This window comes from Pelophylax lessonae (genome assembly GCF_965119305.1).
Source record: "Pelophylax lessonae genome assembly, chromosome: 9".
Lineage (NCBI taxonomy): Eukaryota > Metazoa > Chordata > Amphibia > Anura > Ranidae > Pelophylax > Pelophylax lessonae.
Window position 1 is genome coordinate 69,205,901 of NC_138776.1, and position 24,489 is coordinate 69,230,389.

The 24,489-nt window shown below is 42.8% G+C and overlaps 1 long non-coding RNA gene across 1 annotated transcript in view; it reads left to right on the forward strand.

Moving 5' to 3' along the window:
* LOC309563658 overlaps window positions 1-24,489 on the forward strand; it is a 115,124-nt gene that overhangs the window by 15,410 nt on the left and 75,225 nt on the right. The window contains exon 2 of the long non-coding RNA XR_014225725.1: window positions 17,236-17,270. This is a non-coding gene — a long non-coding RNA (uncharacterized lncRNA). The remainder of the gene's footprint in view (window positions 1-17,235; window positions 17,271-24,489) is intronic.

The window sequence follows — 24,489 nt, forward strand, 5'->3', positions numbered from 1 at the left end:
TGAAATAAAAGATTATTCTTTTTTAAATACAAATTGCCTCATGTTATGCCTACAATGTCGGCCTTGTTTTAAAAAATTAGGGCTCTATTTTTCTCTTTCTATTTTATGATATTTTGGATGTGGCTAGGTGGGGGTCCATTCAGCGTAGATTCTCTAAGATGCTCTTTTTATACCCAATCATATTTTATGGACCTGTTGCCAATTAGGCTCAGTTGCAAAATGTTCTTCCAGTTCTTCCTTGTTAGTAGCACTTACTTGTAGTAAAGCCCCGTACACACGTACCGAATGTCGGCCGAACGATCGGCCGTCTTTTGTCCGGTGCTGTCCTGTCGGCTGAAAACTGCAAAAGACTGCACATGAATTTTGTCGGTCAACAACAGCCAACTGCAGAAGTGATGTCATGTGATGGTTAACTTTCCGTGTGTTTTTTCTTTTCTGAGCATGCCCAGTCTTGCTAATCGGCTGTTTGTCGGCCGAATTCTGTATTGACTGGCGAACAATCGGCCGTTCTGGTGTTGGCCAACAAAAATTTTAATGCCTGCACAACAGAGTCTGTTCGGCCGAAAAGTCGCTGTCGGTTGTCGGAAGCATCATACTAACAAGCCGACAATCGGACGATCGTTCTGCGGCCGAATATTTACGGCCGACAATCGCTACGTGTGTACGGGGCTTAAGTACCAGCTTTTTGTTGTTCTATCTCAGGGCTGCCATTCATTTCAAAACTACCCTATTTTTTAAAAAAATGGTACATTTTCTCAGTGTAAACATTTGATATGTTTTCTATTATCTACTGTGAATAAAATATGGGTTTATGAAATGTGCAAATCATTGCATTCTGTTTTTTTTTTAGATTTTCCACAGCGTCCCAACTTTTTTAGAACTGGTGTTGCTCATACATACAGCTTTTTACCTTCAGAGAGCATGTTCTGCCTCATTCGCACCTTTCCTATGCTGTTTTCCAGTGCCCTTGCTACGCACATGGGCATGCACAGCAGTGTCATACAATGTCCTGATTAACCAATCTACCAAGGCAATTTTTAAATCTTTTGCACACATGTTAAAATCTGCATTTTTTGCCAGAAACGACTTTTAACCCCTTGGCAATTATATATTTTCTGAAAACAGTGACCCTGGAGAATAAAATGGTGGCTGTTGCGGGGTTTTTATGTTGCACAATATTTGCTGCTGATGCCCCTGGTCAAGCATGTGAAACTGGTCAGGCACTGATAATTCACCACTATACCCCAACCTGCTACTTCACAATCTTGGATTTTGATAAGTATATACAATTCCTGGAATGGCAATAGCCATTTGTGAGGTTTATTCTTATTACGGCATTGAACTGGTATGAGCCTTGTGAACTTGAGGTTATACATTTGGGCTCAAGTGCTTGAGATAAAGTGATATTTTGCTGTGCACAGTTTACATGTTACAATGTTTAATTCTGTGTGATATATACCAGGTGGATTCACCTTACTTGTCTGGAATGACACATGTATGTATAGCCTATGATGCCATTGAGCCCTCTGGGTAGGACACCCTTTGAATCAGACAACATTCACTTACTCAGCACATGGACACCAGCATTTGGAATTCACAATATCAATTTGCAGCCATTTTTCACCCTATCACACTATGTTTGAGTTTGGCAGGTATTTTCTGATGGTTGGACAGTGGTTGAGCGCTACCTTTGCCCCCCAAAAGAAGGAGGTTGTACATATATGGATCTGTAACCTATACCTAGAAACTCAATCAAGTTTTTCACACATTGAAACCCATGAAAGTGATGGGCAATGTGTAGAGTGTTCCTACATCAGTACTAGAGTCCATCATACTTTATATGAAGAGATCCCTATCCAGAAAGATATTTATTGAATTTAATTTTTATTATCTTCACATGGATATTTAGGAGCAGGATACAGGATATTTGGAGAGAGTAGTGGTGCTTATAGTATGCTTATTTAAATTTCTTGACCAAGTGGCTTTAACATCTTGGCCTCCATAAGATTTTACCCCTTTCATGATCAGGACATTTTTTGCAATTCAGCACTGCGCTGACTGTTAATTGCGTGGTCATGCAAGACTGTGTGGAAATAAAAATTATATATATTTTTTTCACACAAGTAGAGTGTTTTTTTTTTTTTGGTGCTATTTGATCACCACTCTTTTATTTTATTTTTTTTAATATAAAAGAAAAAAAACCTAACATTTTGAAAAAAAAAAATCAATATTTTCTGCTTTCCAATAAACAACATATCCATTAAAAATTTTTTTTAAAAGAAATCTAATTTCTTTATGAATTTTGGCCACAATGTATTTTGCTACATGTTTTTGGCAAAAAAGAATCGCAATAAGTGTATATTAATTAGTTTGTATGAAAGTTATAGCGTCTACAAACTATGGTTTATATACTGGAATTTACGCAGCTATAGACGCTATACAGTAATGGTGGTGATCAGCGACTTATTGTGGGACTGTGATAGTGTGGTGGGAAATTTGGCACTAACAGACACTATCTGGAAGGGTCACTAACCGACACTGACGTCGCTAGTGACTAGGGATGCACCGATCAGACTTTTTTGGTCCCGATCCTTTGCTTTGTGAAATCGCCGATCCTGAGTCCGATCCGGAAGTACTGTTTTGTGAGCTTATAACAAAATAATACTTCCGGATCGGTATCAGCAGATACCTTATAACATTGTGCATTCAAAATCTAAAATGTCATGGGTTTAGTCTTTAAGAGGTTAAACTTCCCTCCGGCAGACGAACGCAAAGATACATTGTAATCATTGTGTTTACTTAACTGGGAGAGTTGAAAGGCGTTTGCAGGAGGCTCTTTTTTTTTTTCTTTGACAGCTGTTCTCTGCTCCCTCACAAGCTATAAAGAGCAAAACCGGATCGGCCCGTGGATCTGTTAATTTTACCGATCCCCGATCCAGCTATTTTGCCCATATCGGGGCCGATATCCGATCCGAATATCGGATCGGTGCATCCCTACTAGTAACACCAATACAGTGATCAGTGATAATACTGTACACTGACACTGTACTAATAACATTGGCTGGGAAGGGGTTAACATCTAGGGGAAATGAAGGGGTTCATTGTGTTCCTATCAAGTGTAATGTATGTAACGTTTACTGCTTTTACTTACTGATCTGGCTGTTTTTTTCTCCCTGCTGTTCAGATCACTGTTCACTGCCTACAGAGTTCTGTTAGTTTTGTAAACAACACAATCACAGCATAAGTCGCCAGAAGGAAGCCAGCAATGCACAAATGTACATTACTGTGCCTGCACCTACTGACCACTCACTGTATATTTACTGTGAGCAGTCAGCAGGAGGTTAAATATTTGTCATTGCAAATAAATATTTATTATCTAACGTTTCACATTGGTACGTTTGGCATTCTTATATGGATATTCAGTTATATGGGTTAGGAGTGTTGGTTTTGTCCTAGCCAGGTTTTTTTCTACTTTTTTGGCCTACATTGTTATTCTGGTGACTCCATCACCCTATTGATATATTTAGAAACCTAGAGGAACTTCTGTTAAGTTTGTTGCAAAAAAAAAAAAGAAAAAAAATGATGTTACCCAAAATTCTCCATAGGTGACACTTCAAAAGTCTTTACCTCACATGTGTGGCATAACCAATGTTTACCAAGGAAATGTGTGTAAGCCACTTAGGTAGTTTATAGGAACAATGTCCCGTGCCTGCCGCTGAGGGTGCTGGCGGGGAAGGGAGCTCGTCTATGCTTCAAACGATACTAGAAATGACAAGTGTCCCGAAAGCCGCACATCCAATCAAATCCCACTGTGCGATGGTAAGTTGCATTCTCCTGTCCTTTGATCGGATGTGCGGCTTTCGGGACACTTGTCATAACTTATGTTTACATACATGTGCACACCCTATGCTGTGCAGTACCATTGAGGTGAGTGTGTGGGTGACTGAGGTGCTGTCAGTGTTTTTTTTTTTATTATTATATTAGGATAATTTTAACTGCTTGCCGACTGCGCACAGTATATTTACTGCGGCAGTCAGCCCCGGCCAGGCAGAGTGACGTAGATCTACATCGCTAGCCTGTGACCAGCTTTTGAGCCAATAGCGGGCGAGCGCGCGCCCGCTGAGGCGCGTGCCCGCCCCGGCTCGTTCACAGAGGTGTCCGTGCATGTGACCGGCGGACCCGATGTCCGCCGGTCACACTACGATCGTCGGTAGAGCGGGAGAAAGGCGGGCAGCTTATGTAAACAAGCCGCCTGTCATTCTCCCCTGTGTAAAAATGGAGATCAGACGGTTCTACTATGTAGAACAGTTGATCTTTGTTTTTACAATAGGAGACATGTCCCACTACAGTTAGAAACACGCCCCTAGGACACACTTAACCCCTCCCTCTCCAATACAGTTAACCTCTTCCCTGCCAGTGTCATTTTTACAGTAACAGTGCATATGTACAGCACTGATTACTGTAGAAATGTCACTGGTACCCCCAAAAGTGTCAAAAATGTCAGTCAAGGGTCCGATCTGTCCGCCGCAATGTCGCAGTACCGCAAAAAAATCGCAGATCGCCGCCTTTACTCGTTAAAAAAAAAAACCACCAAGAATGACAAAAATATTTCCCTTTGTTAGTAAACGCGATAACTTTTGCGCAAACCAATCAAAATATGCTTTTTGTGATTTTTTTTTTTACCAAACATATGTAGCATAAAACAAATTGGCCGAAAATGTTAAAACATTTTGATTTTTACATTTTTTTTTGGGGGGGAATTTCAAATAAAAAAAAAGTGATTTTTGCAAAATTTCCGCTCTTTTTTTGTTTATAGCGCATGATCAAAAAATCGCACAGGTGATCAAATACCACCAAAAGAAAGCTCTGTTTGTGGGAAAAAAAAGGACGTGAAATTCGTTTAGGTACAGCGTTGCACGACCGCGCAATTGTCCGTTAAAATCACGCAGTAAAAAATCGCAAAAAACCCCCTGGTCAGGAAGGGGGTAAAATCTTCCGGGGCTTAAGTGGTTAAGTTTTTTCTTTCTTTTCTTTAATTTTATTACTATCGAAAGGGGCTAAACAGGTGTGAATAAAAATAATAATACAATGTGTTCCTTTGTTCCATTTGAGCCCCATTTACTCTGTACCTAGCCTCAGTTAGCCCTTATTAACTCCTTCCTACTCTGCCCATTATTCTGAACATCCCCTCCCAACAGATGTATACTAAATGGCAGACAGTGAAGAAATAAACTAATGATTACCTCAAATAATCTAAAAAATACATTCCTAAAACCTAAACTGTTTATGAACAAACACACAATTCATATAATAAAAATACTTCTTTCTTTCAGTCCGCCAGCACCCAAACATGTTCATTCCCAATACTTATTAACTAAACAAGTTTATTTTTTTCCTTAATATGTGTACACATATTTTCCTCTTCTTCACTGATCAGGCTTTGGCAGCATGTCTGTCCTCTTCTGTGTAACTCCAACTTGATTTGCCCTATACACCAGTAGGCACTTGTACTAGTTGTCTTAATAGGAAGCGCTTCAGACCATCGCAAACAGTCATTATCCCCATAGTGGAGCCTTACACGACCTTATTCTCGCCCGATTATCAAAGGAGATACTCTAATTTGGCTGTGTGTGGACACCGTTTGTTACCAAGTTGGTATTCAAAGCCCCAGCAGAGGAAAAAAAAACTTTTATCTCCTTATGCTAAATAAGAAATGTTCAAACGTTCTTTTGTCCACATTTTACATAATATCTATTGGTGTTGCCAGACCTTTTCAGTTTTCAGTTTAAACTTTTGTTTGAAAAATACTATTTTCTGTATAGTTTTGAATCCAATTAGAAGGCCAAGAACTTTCATGGATTGTAGCAATGTTGTCAGAAGTAAGAGTTGAAATTAATTGGATGCTGTGAAGAAACAGATACTGTTCTAGAGGAAGATACATTCAGAAATGTGTTCATTTAGGCTCCATGCACAACAGTGGACCAATCGGGTCTACCTGTCCATTTTTCAGGCAGACCCGATCGGACCACCCATTGTTCTCTATGGGGAGGCCGATGTCAATGGACATGCCTCCGCTGACACCTGCCGGCACCGGATGCGGTCTTCGGATCAGATCGGATGACAATCGGATGGAAACCGACATTCAGTTAGATTCCATTTGACTCCCCCCCATAGAGAGCAGTTGGCTGTGTCCATGTCCATTCTGCATAGCGGAGCGGACACGGACCTATCATCTGCCTGCTCAGCGGGGATCAGCGGACAGATCCCTCGCTGAGCAGGCAGATCTGCTTGGACAGATTCCACCCTGTGTGAAAGGGGCCTTAGGCTCCATGGACACTGACGTTTTTAAAAGCACCTCTACTTAGCTATAATTATTCGATTTTTTATTTTATGCTATTTGCAGCCTCTGTAGTCTGTTCCCCTTGGCAAATGAAAAACTGTGGCAACAATTTTTAAACTAACATTGGTGGCCGACTTCTTCTTTTTTATTCTAAGCCAACCTACTGCTGTCTCATCTGATCTCAATCATGCACTGTACAAGCTATGGAGCATTTGGGATTGTTTAACAATACAACTTCTCAACAGCTCTTAGCCCCCGTTCACACTGGGGCGACCTGTCAGGCGACCTGGTCGCCTGACAGGTCGCCTGCCATACAGAAGCTATGGACCCGTTCTAATAGGAGCGACACAAGTCGCTCTGATTTAGAAAAAAGGGTCCAGAGCTTCTTTGGGGCGACCTGGAGCGACCTGCATAGACTTCAATGTTATGAAGTCCGTGCCGGCCGCTCCGAGGTCACGGTGTGAGCAGCGCGCCGCGACCTGTGTGGTCGCTTGGGGAAGTCGGATCGCCCCAATGTGAACGGGGCCTGACTGCATGCACAAATTCTGCTGCGCATGCACTGTAGAGCTGTGAAGCGGTTTGCTATGAATATCAATGGAATATGACGGCGGCTATGAATATCAAACGGCTCCACAGGTTGTAAAGCACATGCATGGAAGCGTGCCTGAAATGATGCATGCGAAGTAAGAGCCGTGGAGCAGTTTTATTATTGAACAATCATAAATGGACCCACAGCTCTTTCTGCACATGTGTAAGATCTTCCTAGAAGGCACGGGCGACATGGCATTTCCAGGAAAACCATTAACCATTGATGCTCTGGCTATGTCACCAGTGCCTCAGGGAACCAGGAAATGCAAGTTTGGCCCCCCCTCCTCATTCCCCCCGCCGCCGGGCTATTCACAAAGCACAGCGCACTTCGTGCCTGCACAGTAGGGAACCGGCTGTGAAGCCCCAAGGCTTCACTGCTGGTCTCCGTTAGACAAGATGGCGGCAGCAGCATCCTAGAGCCGATTAAAAAATTGCCTTGGGTAAAGAATATTTGTAGCTGCTGACTTTTAATTTTTTTCTAAAGGAGCTTGGAGCTCCTCTTTAAAAAGTATCCTGTTCTCTTTGCATTGCTTGCTTTTGTGTAAAATATCTGGTGATCCTGACAGTCCCTCTGCGTTCCTATAACAAACTGACCACACTAGGCATGGAAGAACATTTACAGGTCAGTGTGATCTGTTTTCTTGCAGTCCTGGGAGAACAATAATAACCAATAATCCAATGGCCAAGACTTGTGAAAACACAAACACAGGTTTTGCCTGCACTGGGGCATTTTAGGTTTTTTGGGGGAAAGGTCCACTTTAAGATTGGATTCACACTTGCTGTGGCCATGGGTCGCAACAGGGGTCCAGTGCGTCCCTGTTCACCGTTTCAGGTGCGAATCAGGTCTGAATTTTTGCGTGAATTCACACCTGAAACAGAGCCAAAGACGCACGGGACCCTTCTGCAATTCCGGCCGCGGCCGCCCTGGAGCTGTGTACACCTGCTTCACTGAGAGCCGGTCACACTCTCCTGTCATACGAATCTTTCACTTTTTTCCTTAGGCCCCTTTCACTGTGAAAGAGGCCTTATATATAGCAGACCTTCAGGGAAACTGCTAAACAATGCTGACATACATACATGGGAACTGCTTTACCTGCTAATGGATCTGTAGTTCTGTTCAGTCAGTCTTCTGATTCAAACACATTTACCATGAGTGCATAGCCATGAAGATTACATTTTTCAGGTACGTTTTACAGCTTCCTGTGTCACCAGAATGCACACAAGATAATGAGGCTGCATCATGAAGCTGATTCTTCGACCAATGAGCTATGGGGATGTACAGCTGAAAATTTGAACTGGGAAATAATGAAGTTGTTTTCCTGTCTGTGCAGAGATGTTTGAATTACAAGACTGGTTGAACAGTATTTCATATTTTTGTCAGGAAAAGCAGTTACCGTTTGTGGATTTGGAGTTTTTAGCCTGAAATCCTTCCTGCAATGTATCCCTTTGTAATTCTATGTTTTGGTAGAATATAACAGGACTCTGGGTTATATGGGTGGGTGGGGGTCACGGCTGCTGTTAGTATACCCAGCCATCTTCATTGATCAGTGCAGTATGGAAATGGTGCTGTATGTGATACATTCCATGCTAGTCACAGAAAATTACTGTATGACAGATGCATGTATCCTTTACTGCTTCTTTTTTCATGCAGCGTATTCTTTTGAAAGGTTTATTTTGTCATTCACATGGAAATGTTGATAAACTAATGGGCTATGAAATGCGGGCCCTTCATATTATTTGCATACAGTCTCTGAGGAGGGATGAAGCAAATATGATGTGAGTAAAAATCTCTCCTGCCATTTCAGAGGTAGTAGAGTTTTCTTTTCCTTTCTTTGTATGTACTAGAATTTATATTCAAGGCACGGCTGGCTTTAGCCACTTCCACAGCTCATTCATGAAAAGTGGTGAGCAGGAAAACTGTAGCATTAGCCATTGCAGATTTCTGTGGACCTATCATTAAAAATCACACTTTATGTAAACCACGTCAGAATTGCCAAATCACTCAGCCCGAAACAATTTTGCAATCGCACTACTTCACCGTGATTTCAAAGCTGCAGATCAGTGCGATTTGCACTTCGATTTCATTGCGGCTTGCAACTTCATTTAACAGAAATCTATGCAAGTTGCAATGAAATCTCAAAAGAAGTGTAGTGCAGGAACCTTGTTCAAAGCTGCTGCGATTTGAGTCGAAACAATTTGAACGGTTCCATTTTCGGCAATGGGGTGTGACTCGCCATGCGATTTTGAACTATCAAATTGCATGACAAATCTCACCAGTGTGAACCAGGGCTTATCTTGAGGGTAAAAAGGTGCTTCTTTTGTGTCTTGAATAAAAATACAATGCTACCCCTAAGCTACTTTTTATAACCTGAAGGCAATGCAACGACCACATGGCCTCTTCTCTGTCTTTGTGGGTGTTTAATTTCCCAACCAGTAAACTTTACAGACCTTCAGTTTGTAGTCTGTGGCATTCACTATGGTGGCAATGTTACACTGTAGCATAAGGTAGAACTATAGGCAAAACTTTTTTTTTTCATTTTGCCATCTGTGTCCCATTGGGGAGATTTATTCTCACTTCCTGTCCCACAGCCAAAACAGGAAGTGAGAGGAAACCCTTGCAAAAAGAGGGAATCCCTGGTTGTCACCAGAGTTAGTGTCACCATTGGAAGATTTCCCCTTTATTACCTTTCTGGGGACATTTTAATATGTTGGAGTTTTCTTTTACTTTCACGTTCAACAATAATGGCAAACAGGACAAATAGAGAGGATGAATCTCCCTAATGGGGGCACAGACAGCAATATAAACCTGACCGGTCTAATCCCTCTCCACTCTATTCAACACTAAAGAAAAAAGTGTAAGGCCTCTTTCACACGGGCGTTCCGTATGTCCGTATATCACCCCATCCGTTTGCGGGTGATATACGGGCATAATGCATGTCAATGGGGTTGCGGATGTCAGCGGATGACCATCCACTGACATCCGATTTTCGTCCTTTCAGTTCTGTTCCGTTTTTTGGAACGGAACAGAACCCTATTTTTCTTCTGTTTAAAAAATGGAAAGGACGCAAAATCGGATGTCAGCGGTGTCATCCGCTGACATCCGCAATGCCCATAGACATACATTATGTCCGTATATCATCCGCAAACGGATGGGATGATATGCGGACATACGGACCGGATGACACAAGTGTCACCCGTGTCCGTAAAAAAAAAAGTGTCGGAGCGGACCAAAATACGGTCCGCACCGTGTGAAAGGACCCTAAGTCTTTAAGTTATACTTTAAAGGCAAAGCCCACCCAAAGGTGATATTTTATTGTTGATGAAAGTGAATGCTTTCAGAAGTACTCACAAGGTTCCTACTATACAGACCAATCTCTGTGACATCATCTAAATAGGAAATCCAGTAGCTACCCTCTAAGGCTCCATTCACACTTGTGGACAATAAAGTATTCAGCATATTCCCAAAGAGAAGTTGCACCTTACCAGCAAAAAAACAGCTTGGAATACTTAGGATTTTTTAAATGCCTCTTTAATTGCTTCTACATTTATGGACATATGTCTTTGTTTTTACTATGGATAAATAAAACTTTATATTTTTGAACGCGTTATTGTGATCCTTGGGTACCGAGATAGACCATTTATCTTCCCATTGGGGGCAAACGAAGGTTGCCTCCAAGTCTGCTTTTGAATTTCATGCAACTTGAGTGCCATAGACTAGTGATCGACCGATATATACATTTTTCGTTACCGATACCGATATTTTGCCCATTGCATATCGGCCGATATTTTGAAAATTAAAAATTTTGCAAAATAAACACAATTTTCGACACAAATCTGTTACTGAACATGTTAATATTTGTTTATTAACCACTTGACCTCCGAGATCGTCATCGTACGACGATCTCGGTGGCGGTCGGATCAGACAGAGCGGTATCACCCAGTTGTCACTTGCGGCAAGTGGGTGAGAGACACCGATCTGCCAGCAGATCTGCTAATGTGGAATTGCTTATATCTTTAATTTGTACATATGTGAGTGGCATATTCAATAACATTTGTCCACGGAATTATGCTATGTGACATAATTTTACCCTTACATGAGCAATATTTGGAATATTGGCCAGTTCCAGGGCCGATACAGATATATTGACAAAAGTCAATATCGGCCCTCGATATATCGGCCTTGCCGATAATCGGTCGATCCCTACCATAGACTGCAATGTAAACTCTCAAAAGTCACATGAAAGGCACACCTGAATGTTATAAATGCGACAGTTGTCCATTGTCATTGGTCAAAGCCCAAGTCGCATCCATTCAAAGTTGCATTTCAAAGTCACGCAACTTTGGAGTCAAGTGTGAAAGGAGCCTCATAGAAACTGATGGGTAGACATGGGACCTAAGGGGAAAAGACAACTAAGCCAGAGTTGTTGAGAATTATAGGAAGCCAATGGGTGATTCGAGCCTCCGGCCAATTCTGTAATATCAGGCTTACAACACGCCAGATTCACACGGATTCATAAAACAGCCTCTGAGAGATTTCATTCACGTCAGTCCTACAGCTCTATTGCATTATAGCTGCCCTTGGTTGTTAAGCCCCTTTCACACTTGCACTCTCCATCTCATCTTAGCAGGGGATCCTACAGTAGACTGATCCTCTGCTGAGTCGTATCAGAACGGAAATGGATGTCACAAATCTGACATCTGTGTTCCCGATTTTCTTCCATCTTCTGCTGTAGGCAAAGGGGACCCATGTAATTGCTATGAGACTGAGTGGCCAAATGTATTCAGGCAGGCAACTGCCCAGTGGACCTGGACACAAACTTTTTACTTTTAGTCGCAACAAATCTGAATAGACCTAGATGTAGGCTGATTTGGGATACAGCATCCATACATTCCTAATATAATGCGTATATTGATGTCTGTGGCTTTGTATTTTCTATGTTCAATATTATGTACCAAGATCGTTATGAGGAGGGTGTTAAAGTAGAACTATAGGCAATTATTATTATTTTTTTTATCATTTTGGATAGAGTAAGGGAGGGTTATAACCTCTGTCAGATTTATTTTCGCCATCTGTGTCCCATTGCGGAGATTTCCCTTCACTTCCTGTCCAATAGCCAAACAGAAAGTGAGAGGAAATCCCTGCAATTTAAGGGAATTCCTTGGGGACCCCCAGGTCACCAGAACTTCCCCTCTATTACTTTTCTGGGGACAACCCAAGTTGTTGGGGTTTTCTTTTACTTTCACTTTCAGTGATAATGGTAAATAGGAGAAAAAGAGAGGTTGAATCTCCTTAACGGGAGACCGGTATTCTAACCTCTCTCTACTCTGTCCAAAACTAAAAAGTTTTTCCTTTAGTTATACTTTATACAGACATTGTGTTTGTTACTTTTAATTTTTTATTGGAATTATTTTCCTTTTAAACGGATATTGTTTTTAATAAAATAAACTGTAATTTTAAGTTGATAGTGTGTTTTTTTTTTCCCTGAGGGTGGATATATAGGCACCTTAAAAATCCCACACACTACAGGCAGTCCCCGAGTTACAAACAAGATAGGTTCTGTAGGTGTGTTCTTAAGTTGAATGTGTATGTAAGCCAGAACAGGTACATTTTTAAGTGTAACTCCAGCTAAAAAATAATTCTTTAAGGTTTTTCGATAACATAGGGAAGGGTTAACACCCCTGTAACATTTGTTTTGCTGTCTATGTCCCAGTTCAGAAATTTTCACCTCACTTTCTGTCCCTATGACAATTGGATTTTGAACATTTTGGGTTGTTGTGGAAACAAGGATTGGTGATATGTGGTTCCTCATCACTTAATACCTAGGTGCCAGTAGCCATCATCCCTATTTGATAGGAAAAAAGGAAAACCCCCAGATTGGTGGGAATATGTAGGCGACTGGACACCCAAACAAACAATGATATTTGGTTCAAAACATAAAATACTTTATTGGTTTACACATAAAAAGTACCAAAGAAAAAATACGATCAGAAACATATAATGTTAAAACTTGCATGAAATTACAGCTCTTACGAGGTATGGGGATCTCAAGGGTATATATGGTAAGGTCGAAACCCTACGCATTTCGGGTAGAAAACCCTTCTTCAGGGGTTCCGTAGACTTCAAACCATATGACTTCACCTATATAGACAAAAAGCAAATGCTTTAAATAACAGATACATATAAGAGTAGTTTTATCGAAGCATATAAGTAGTCAATACATACCACTTGAGTGTCCAGATACACCAAGAGGAGCCGTATAATTAAAATCCGGTAAAAATTACCAGAGGGTAGGAGGATGCTGGGTTTAAAGGATTGGTGATAAAGCTTCAGTAGAGATACCTTTTTCCCATAATAACTCTTACAGGAGTGAATTTCCCCTCCTAGGCTTGGATTTTCTCTCACTTCCTGTTGCCTCCCTCCGTTTGTAAGTAGGAGCTGTTTGTAATCCAGGGACCGCCTGCTGTATTTGTTTCTGGTTAGATTTGCATTTTCTTGGGGTGTGGTGCTGAGGAATTTCAGTTATATCTTGCTCCTCCTTATAACGTAGGCAGATATAGGTGGATGCAGGTCCGGTCACTAATAGGGATACATGGCAGTTTATGGTAAATGTAGTCATGGGTCAAAAATGACTGAATGCCTGTGTGAAAGGGGCATTAAAGTTGAGCTGCATTTCTGAGCTTGAGAAGTTAAAACGTTTAGAAACCTTTCTAATGTAGAACTGATATGAAGTCCCACCAGTGCATGGTAGCTGTTCAAGGGGGTAGGAACAATAGGTGTTTGCCCATCTGCTATATTATTTAGGGAAATGTTTGTTGCATCATGGTTTTCTAATTCACCTAAATTTAGGGCTGCAACTAACGATTATTTTCATAATCGATAAGTTGTCCGATTTATGATTTTGATTAATTGGACAATAACCTTAAAAAAGTGTGGTGTATAATTTAGTTAATATGTAAAGTTAAAAAAAAGGCAATTTACAGTATTCTTAAATATCTATATGCAGTGGTAAATATAAGTAACCAATTATATGGTTAGGGATGAAAATCTCTAATCCACTCTAAGAATAACGTACAGAAAAGATAAACGGTATATACAATTAGAGGCTGAATCTGGTAAATATCACTCAGAGATCACATTTTTTATTTAAAGAAATATAAAATTAAAAACTGTTTTTTGCAGATTTCCAGACAGAACTGTAAAATAATATGTATGGCAGACTCCCTCGCCATAGGCAGGTGGCTTGATAAAAGCTCCCTGCGCCTGCTGTCACTTATGCTGGCCATACAAAAATGTCTTCCTTCAAAAAAATCTTCATTTTAAGAATCGTTAGTGGGGTCAAATCAATGTTTTTTTTTTTCAACTACAGTGACGGGAAAATTCGAAATGGGCAGAATAGAAAATTTCTTGATCAAAGGAATTTTCAGATAGTGTATGTGGTTTTCCTTCATAAATTACATTCATTTTAAAACTGAATGTTAAAAGCAAGTGAAATTTTCAAACGACATTCTTTCAATCAGCAAATGTACAAAGATTTTTTGTATGAATATTTTCGTCCGAAAATCGATATGTGTATGGCCAGCATAAGGCTTGGTTCACAGTTACACCTATGCAGTTTGCTTTTGATCTGTTTCGGCAGTGCCTTTTGCTGTGAGATTTGCGTTTTTGCAAATCTCATACTAGAACATTAAGCCGCGTCGTCCCCACTGGAGGCCGCATCCATCTTCGCCTGTCTTCTTTTCGGGTCTGCAGACTCCAGCTGTGCTACTGGCGAAGGAGCTGCCAGTCACGGCACAGGGCTCTGTGCATTCCATCCACTCCATGGCAAAAGTTCCGGTGTGTTTACAGACCTTATCAGTTACACGCCAAGGACTTTGAGAGAGCCACTTTGCCACACGGTGCTAACCACAAGGCGACTTGCCGGCTTTTATGTGGGACATCTGTCTTTGATCACCGAATATACTCCTTATTGGCACACAAACTGAGGAAAAAGGATGAGTGAATTGTCAAGCTACTGTCAAGCTACTGCTATTTGTAATGCCGCTATTCTGATAGGAGTTCAAGTATCTGACCATCCTCTGCTGATATCAGTGGAACTTTGTATGAAGTTATCCATCTGTAAAGATGGTGAGGAATGCATGGATCTGCAAGTAATTATTGTTTGCGTGTCAATTGCCACATTTGACTACCCCCACCTTCAGGCCAGAAGATTGGTCAGAAGACTGGCAGATGGTACTAATCCCTTGGTGATACGAGACTGACACTCATTTGCAGACATTTGCCCTCAAGACTAGGAAGGTTTTGCATGGACTGTTCTCAGAAGTAATTCGCCTTCAGCCAAGCTGTACCCCAAAGGACACAGGAAACCAGATTATATTATAGTAGTTAGGGTATCCTACTGTTCATGGCCCTGGGCAGGCTTGAATAGGTTTGGAATTTATACCCCCCCGTCCCGTTTTCTCAGTCCGGTATTAGGAGTTAGACCTTACTGGCTCTATATGGTGCGCATTATTGTGAGTGTGGGGCGCTGTTTTTGTTTTTTGTGTGTGACAACGTTGTCCACTTTGTTTTTAATCAAACTGGTGCTTGGAGGTTACAGCCACTCCGGTGTAAGTTTTGATGATTGGTCTTTTTCCAATAAAGCTTTTTCCAGTTAACTCATACCATGGTTGGTTCTCCTCATACAACTCCTTTTAAAGGTGACCCACCTGTATTGTTTTTATTGATTCACAGAGATGAAACAAATCATCCTACATACATTTTACTTGTTTATCTGCAGTATCACAGAGGAGGGGGCAGAGAGATTCAGTTACACAGTGTGAGAGCCGATTGGAGGAAAGTTACACACACCCCCTTCACACAGCACACACAACTGAATAAAGGATACAGATCCTGAATAGACAACCTGTGTGCTGAGCTCTCCTCCTCCGTCACAATTTATCTCATGTGTCAGGAAAACTTGTCATAAGTGACTCATGCTGATAACAGAGAAACAAAGCACCAGAAAGAAACAACATTTAGAGAAAGATAATTAACACTACAGATATGCAGTATGTGCTTTGTTCAGATATGACTGAGGTTTACAACCACTTTAAGGTAGTTTGTTGATTTTGAACATACTGGAATTGATTTACTAAAGGCCAAATAGACTGTGCACTTTGCAAAGTGCAGTTGCTCCAGAGCTTAGTGAATTAGCAGAAGCTCTGCTGATTTCCATCATCCAATCATGTGCAAGCAAAAATGCTGTTTTGTTTGCTTGCACGTGATTGCGTTTTCTTTGCAAAGGGAAGCTTTACCTCATTTACTAAGCTCTGCTAAGCCCACTTGCAGAGGGCAACTGCACTTTGCAAAGTGCACAGTCTATTTGCCTTTAGTAAATCAACCCTACTGCCAGTACACCACAACACAGCCAGAAATGTTTGTGGACCACCATTTTTTTTTCTTGCCATGGCTCACATCTACTACTGCATGTGCTTTGTGGTGCGCTGTAGTGTGGATGTTTTGCCAATTACTTTATTAGTGTTTTGGGGTGCCATTCAAAATAAATGGCAAAGCACCCCTGTACACAAATTACTTCAATGCACAGATCTGAATTCTCCCTCAATGTTTAGCTGTGTTTTATTGGCACGCCAGTGTCGGATTCTACCACAGTCTCAAAAGCTGATGGTTTTTAATTGTTTGGGGATTGCAGCATGAGTAAGAGGGGAATATGGGACAATGTGATTTTAAAAACGTGGGACACTCTGTCATATGGAATAAAATTACGCTGAAAAATGGCATGAGTACTTTGAAGAAGAATCAGGTTATTTGATCACATTGCAGCATTTCTCATTTAAGAAATGGAAAAGGCTTCTGGAGAAGGGCTTTATCTGCTGTATTAATGCCCTGCGTTGATGCTGTTTACTTATATGTGTAATGTATTTTTACAGTCTCTAGTACATCATACAGTAGAACCTTATCCAGAAGATCAGAGTTCTGCAGACGGTGTGATGAGAGCACACTTCAGCAAGCTTCATCTGTTGATTATGATTCATTACAGATGATAGATGACCCACTGAACTTTAAAATTCCTGTTTCGCACAAGAAAAAATAAAAAGGTAGACCTTTTATATCCTTTCGATATTACCTGATGTGGAGCCCATAGCCCTAATCATAAAATACAGGGTGCAGCACAGTACATAGAAATTATAGCATTGAATATGAGTGTGTGACAAAACAATGTGCTTATCTGCCTCTAACAGCATTCATATGTTTGCCATATATAAGATATACATTTATTTATATATTTTTTCCTCTCTTTTTTTTGTAGGGGAAGTTCATTCACAATTGATCAAGACATTTAAAGTAAGTTTGTGGGGAAATATCAGAGATTTTTAGATGTGTTGTGGAATGCGTTACCAGAGTTCACGTTCAAGATTTGGAATACCTTACAGTCAACTGTTGTTTTAAAAATGTAATGATGGCATGAATAATTGCTCTGACAGTACTGGTAAGCAGGGCCGCTGATAGGGCAGTACAACCAGCCCTGCTGTACCGGGCCCGGGCTCCATGAGCTCCACTAGGGGCCCGGGCAGCTTTAAGTTAACTTCTGCCTAAATAAATAGAAATCCTTTAAATTCCATCCCCCACTTCAATTTCATTACAGGGTGTATAAATATACTTTCCTGGGCCCCATGAGGTCAACAGAGGGGCCCAGGAGGTGATAGCAGAGGAGGGACTTTATTTCCATTTTCGGGGCGTAGGCACACTAACCTTGTGCACTGTGAATATGCTGCACTGAATGAATATGTAGTTCCGGCCGCCCTGGCGGAGTGATTCGTTTGTGCATGCTGTGGAATGAGGAAGTGACTGATGAGAGATGGATGAGAGGGCTCAGCAGTGCACAGACCAGCAGCACACAGTGACACTGACAGACTTCTATGGAAGGAAGGTACAGCTCCCAGACTCCCTGACTGTGTGCTTATAATCATATTCATTATGATGATCACAGCACAGCATGTACTTTATGGCTCTGGCTCTGTGTTATATGGCTTTTGGGTGCTGACTTTGTTAACTTATGGCCATACTGATTGTAACACAGTGCAGCCTTAACAAAGTCAGCACCCAGCAGCCATGTGACACAGAGCCATAGTACATGCTGTGCTGTGATCATCATAATGAATATGATTATAAGCATGAGTTGCTAGTTCACTCTTGTGTTTGGAAGGGGAAAGGGGGGAGTAAGAACATGCAGCTGAGCCATGTTTTTACCTCCCACTACCACCGCTCCCCTTAAATAGCCTTTCAACCAAGCTTTTCAATTAGGTCCGCCTGTCAGCTTTACATGCGGATCTGATTGAATGTTCCATGTAGGTCTATGGGGGTTTGGATGTAAATGGACTTGTGTCCATACACCCTCCTTCCTCCGGGTCTGCAGACCTAAATGTTATAGATCAAAGCTAGCATGATGTAAAATGGATATGAGTGCATTTACATCTGGCCACCCATAGAGACATTACAAGTCATTCATAGACAGGGCTATTGATTGGCATGATTTTGGGGCCCGACCCCATTGTGGATCAGTTCGGGGCTAGGCACTTCAAGGTCCTATGGATCCCGGGTTCTGACTTGCAAGAGGTTCAGGACTTCCTGATGCTATGGTCCTCAACAGACATTACCCCATTAGAAAAACACTTGAGGGTTCTCAGTGCAGGGCCACTGATAAGCCAGTACATGAGCTTAGCAGGGAGGGCCCGGGCAGCCTCACAGACAAAATGCACCCCCTGCTCATTCCACTCCTTCTAGCTTAGGGGGTGTTATATACTACATGCAATTCCAGGGCCCCTTTCTGATTATGGGATGGTGGAGGCGGAGCAGTTGAGGGACTTTTTTCTTTTCAATTTTCGGCGCATGCGCATTCCCGCACCTGCTCCGCATGTTGCTGGCTGCTGTGCTAAAGTCCCGGATGCCTGCCACTGTGGCTGTCCATTGCCTACCCTGGCAGAGTGATCTTCCTCCGCTCAGGTCCCCACTCAGCAGCCGAGATCAAGAGGCTTATGTGAGGCGGGTGGCAGCAGCAGTGGCAAGGAGAGACAGCTTACAGTGAGCAGAGGGAGCCACACTATATTGTGGATGGAGCACATGTAAGCTGCAGGTTTAGTACGTTTCCTAAGTAAATTATTAACTTTTTTTCCCCCACAGGTTTTTATTTTTAATTGTACTGCAGCATGGAGAAGGGGCCCTAACTAAATAAGCATACTTTGCTTTGTAATATAAGACCCACCTAAATTAGTTTTGCTAATTTTAGCTAAAATTGCAGAATGTATTGAAGCCACTGCATCATGTGCCAGTAAAGCAGCTAGCATTTTCAAAAGCAATGGTCAGCAATGGCTGATGACAAATTTTTATAATCACTGTATTTCTTTAAGAGACCCTGCCATGTAACAAAATACCCATGTGATAAGGTTCTGATGGCAGTAACAATTTTCCAAACGTAAAAGAGCAATGCATGTTGTGAGCCTATATATATCCATCTTCTGCTAGTTATACTGACTTTGCTGTATGCTTTGTACACAGATCAGTGATCTGGCTATTTAGTCTCACTGCAAAGCAAGGAGAAAAACCAGACTGTTCTGTTAGTAAAAGCAGCACATATAAGGCAGGGTCTGGGGCGGGACCAGGGGTGGAGTTGAGGGTGGGGCTAAAGGGGGCCCCGTCAGGTAGGCTGTACGGGGCCCCATGATTTCTATCAGCGGCCCTGCTGGTAAGGCCTCATGCACACTAGATATATAGCCACAGTGCAGGCGGCTCCAGGATTTAGCTGTGGCTGGGACATACAAGCACACCGTCCACAGGCACACCATCCAGCCCCGCTGCCAGCAGCCTATCAAACTCTGAGAGTCTGACAGCTGCTGCAGCTGAATGGAGCTGGGCAATGCAGTACTTTGCTTAGGGCAGTATGCACCAGCGATGAATACCCAGAATGCAGCCTGCTTTGAATCTGGGCATTCATTCCTGGGCACATATTGCCCTAAACATACTGTATATAGTGCTAGGTGCATCCTCCAGCTGCAGCAGCTGTCAGATCCTCAGAGGTTTTTATTATTACATTTTTACACAGTATACAAAACGAACAGTATTTTTTTTTTTAAGTTTAATACCCCGTTCACACTGGGGCGACCCACAAGTCGCTGTGGGTCGCCTGCCATAGAGTAGCACAGGACCCATTCTAATAGGAGCGACACAAGTCGCTCCGACTTAGAAAAAGGGTCCTGAGCTTCTTTGGGGCGACCAGGAGCGACCTGCATTGACTTCAATGATATGAAGTCCGTGCCGGCCGCTCCGAGGACTTCACAGGTCGCCTCAGCAAGTCGGGTCACGCCTGTGTGAACTGGCTCTTAGTATACAAAAAACACAGTACAGTAATAAATTAATTTTGTTCAAAAAGTACATTACACTTTTAAAAAGAAAAAACCCAAAGAAATGTAAAAAAAAATCAACAGTGCAAAACAATCAGGCTACTCAATGAAGGTGGTCAAAGTGCTTTGCAACCACGGCAATACTAAAAATACCCATCTCCCTCCCCACCCACCTCCTGTACAGTGCAGTACCAACCCTTTCCTGGCTAAGGAAGACATGCTGACCAATCAATATTTAGTGATAAATTAGGTAGCCCCAAGGAAGTATAAGGGATCACCAATGTGTTACATAGCTTGGTAATTTATCAAATACACAAACCACCCAGTGTCTGGAGTTCATTATGATATGGCACACCACCCCTATATGAGAGAGCAAGGAACATTACAAGCAGTGGTACAGAGAGCTTGATTACATTGAATTTCATTTCTATGAGCACTTACAGTGCCTTGTAAAAGTATTCACCCCCTTGACGTTTTACCAATTTTGTTCAATTACAGCTTTTAAGTTCAATTTTTTGTTAATCTGAATTTTATGTGATGGATCAGAACACAATAGTCTAAGTTGGTGAAGTGAAATGAGAAAAATATATGCATAAAACTATTGTTTAGAAATAAAAAACAGAAAATTGCCATGTGCGTATGTATTCACCCCCTTTGTTATGAAGCCCATAAAAAGCTCCGGTGCAACCAATTTCCTTCAGAAGTCACATAATTAGAGAAATGATATCCACCTGTGTGCAATCTAAGTGTCACATGATCTGGCATTACATATACACACCTTTTTTGAAAGGCCCCAGAGGCTGCAACACCTAAGCAAGAGGCACCACTAACCAAACACTGCCATGAAGACCAAGGAACTTAAGTAAGGGACAATGTTGTTGAGAAGTGCAAGTCAGGGATAGGTTATAAAAAAAAAAATCCAAATCTTTGTTGATCCCCAGGAGCACCATCAAATCTATCATAACCAAATGGAAAGAACATGAAACAACAGCAAACCTGCCAAGAGATGGCTGCCCACCAAAACTTACAGACTGGGCAAGGAGGGCATTAATCAGAGAGGCAGCACAGAGACCTAAGGTAACCCTGGAGAAGCTGGAGAGTTCCACATCAGAGACTGGAGTATCTGTACATAGGATGACAATAAGCCGTATGCTCTATAGAGTTGGGCTTTATGGCAGGGTGCCCAGAAGAAAGCCCTTACTTTCAGCAAAAAACAAAATGGCACGTTTTGAGTTTGCAAAAAGGCATGTGGGAGTCTACCAAAATGTATGGAGGAAGGTGCTCTGGTCTGATGAGACTAAAATTGAACCTTTAGGCCACAGGTGTCAAACACAAGGCCCACGGGCCGAATCCGGCCCATCGGACCTTGTCATGTGGCCCGCAGCGGGCCCTGGCCGCCATCACCGGCTCTCGCCCGCTTTTCCTGCCGGCTGCCGTCACTTGTAAACACAGGAGCTTTTGTGTTTACAGTGACAGCTATAGTCACTGCAAGTCCCAGTAGCAGTGTACCAGTGAAATACGATATCCCCTCCGATTACTGTGCACGCTCCGGCTCCAGGCTTTACATGCTGAGCGTGGAAATGCTGCAGCTGAACAGGCAGCTTAGTAAAATTAACCCTTTACATGCCGAGTGGTCGGCCGGGTGCACAGGCACGGAGGGGACACAGGCTGGATGAACCACTTGAATCCTGAAAGTTGAGTGCTTATCCCCTGGAATTTCACGGGGGGGGGGGGGGGAGGGGGGTGTTCTGCTAGTGAAGGGGCAGTAGGTGGGTGATGGACTTGCAGTGGGGGACAGTATTTGGGTGGGTGGAGGTCTTGTAGTGAGGGGGTGGTCTGGTGGGGGGGCAGTAATTGAGTGGGTGGTGGTCTTGTAGTGGGGGGGGGGGTCTGGTGGGGGGCAGTAATTGGGTGGGTGGTGGTCTTGTAGTGGGGGGGTGGTCTGGTAGGGGGGCAGTAATTGGGTAGGTGGTTGTCTTGTAGTGGGGGGTGGTATGGTAGGGGGGTAGTAGTTGGGTGGGTGGTGGTCTTGTAGTGGGGGGGCACATTAGTTGGAGGGGGGGCTGGTAGTGGGGGGCAGTAGTTGTTGGGGTGGGGGTCTGTCAGTGGTGGGGCAGTAGTTGGGGTCTGGTAGTGGGAGGGCGTTAGTTGGTGTGGTAGGGGGTCTGTCACAGGGGAGTAGTGGGGCAGATCCCTGCAGGCACTGACAGCGTCACTCACAGTGGGGCACAGGGGGGTAGGATAGGGCCAGATTGGACAGAAGGATCTCACTTCAAGGCAACAGAAGTGAACTGTTACTGGAGCTGAATACAAAAGTCCACCTACACAGGTATTAAAGCTGAATACAAGGGAGGAAACTGCTTAGTAGAGATGCAGGGAAGCTTTGGGAATGGTGGGCTGGGGGGATGTGGGCTGTGGGGGCAGATGTAGGGGATGGGGGAAAGTGGTGGGTGCAGAAGTAAGAGCCAAGGAGGAGGGGTGGAATTGAGATGTTGCACACTGTGCATAGCGCACCCCTGAACCCTGCACTCTACATAGCGCACCCCTGAACCCTGCACTCTACATAGCGCACTCCTGAACCCTGCACTCTACATAGCGCACCCTAGAACCCTGCACTCTACATAGCGCACCCCTGAACCCTGCACTCTGTGCATAGCGCACCCCTGAACCCTGCACTCTGTGCGTAGCGCACCCCTGAACCCTGCACTCTGTACATAACGCACCCCTGAATCCTGCATGTAGCTCACCTATGAATCTTGCACTCTGTACACGGGGCACTCTTGATTCCTGCACTCTGTGCATAGAGCAACTCCTGAACTCTGCATTCTGTATGTAGCACACCCCTAAACCCTGCACTCTGTCTGTAACACACCCCTGAACCCTGCACTCTGTCTGTAGTGCAACCCTGAATCCTGCACTCTGCACATAGCGCAACCTTAAACCCTGCTCTCTGTACACAGCACACCCCTGAACCCTGCACTCGCTACATAGCACACTCTTGAACTCTGCATTCTGAACGTAGAGCAGCTCTGAACCCTGCCCTCTGTACACAGCACACCCCTGAACTCTAAGCTAATTATTACTTAAATTAAAAAACAGAAATAGTTAAATGCAGAGGCAATTATTTAATATGATAAAGGGTAAATACAGTCTTAGATATAAAATTGGCCCCTCGAGGAAAACCATATTGCTGATGCGGCCCCCGATGAATTCGAGTTTGACACCCCTGCTTTAGGCCATCAAAGAAAACGCTATGTCTGGCCCAAATCCAACACATCACATCACCCAAAGAACACCATCCCCACAGTGAAACATGGTGGTGGCAGCATCATGCTGTGGGGATGTTTTTCAGCAGCTGGGACTGGGAAACTGGTCAGAGTTGAGGGAAAGATGATGCTAAATACAAGGATATTCTTGAGCAAAACCTGTTCCACTCTGTGCGTGATTTGAGGCTAGGTCAGAGGTTCACCTTCCAGCAGGACAATGACCCCAAACACACTGCTAAAGCAACACTTGAGTGGTTTAAGGCAAACATGTAAATGTGTTGGAATGGCCTAGTCAAAGCCCAGACCTCAATCTAATAGAAAAGACTTAAAGATTGCTGTTTACAAGCGCAAACCATCCAACTTGAAGGAGCTGAAGCAGTTTTGCAAGGAGGAATGGGAAAAAATCCCAGTGGTAAGATGTGGCAAGCTCATAGAGACTTATCCAAAGCGACTTGGGGCTGTGATTACAGGAAAAAGGGGCTCTACAAAGTATTGACTTTAGGGGGGTGAATAGTTATGCACATGTTGTTTGCTTTACAATAAAAAAAAAACATCTTCAATGTTGTGGGCATGTTCTGTAAATTAAATGATGCAAATCCTCAAACAATCCATGTTAATTCCAGGTTGTGAGGCAACAAAACACGAAAAATGCCAAGGGGGGTGAATACTTTTGCAAGGAACTGTAGGCATTAGTGTCAGATGTGGAAGTCCAGCTGTGACAGACCACCACACATTTTTTGGTATATCCTCTATTCAGGCAAGTAGCCTTATAAAAGGGCAAGGCAGTATTCACCAACCCCTTCCGAAATGTTAGAGAAGGAGCAGCAAGCTTTTTCCAATGCAAAGTGATTGCTTTGCATGCATAATATAATAAAATGGCGAATAACGTTCTGTGAGCTC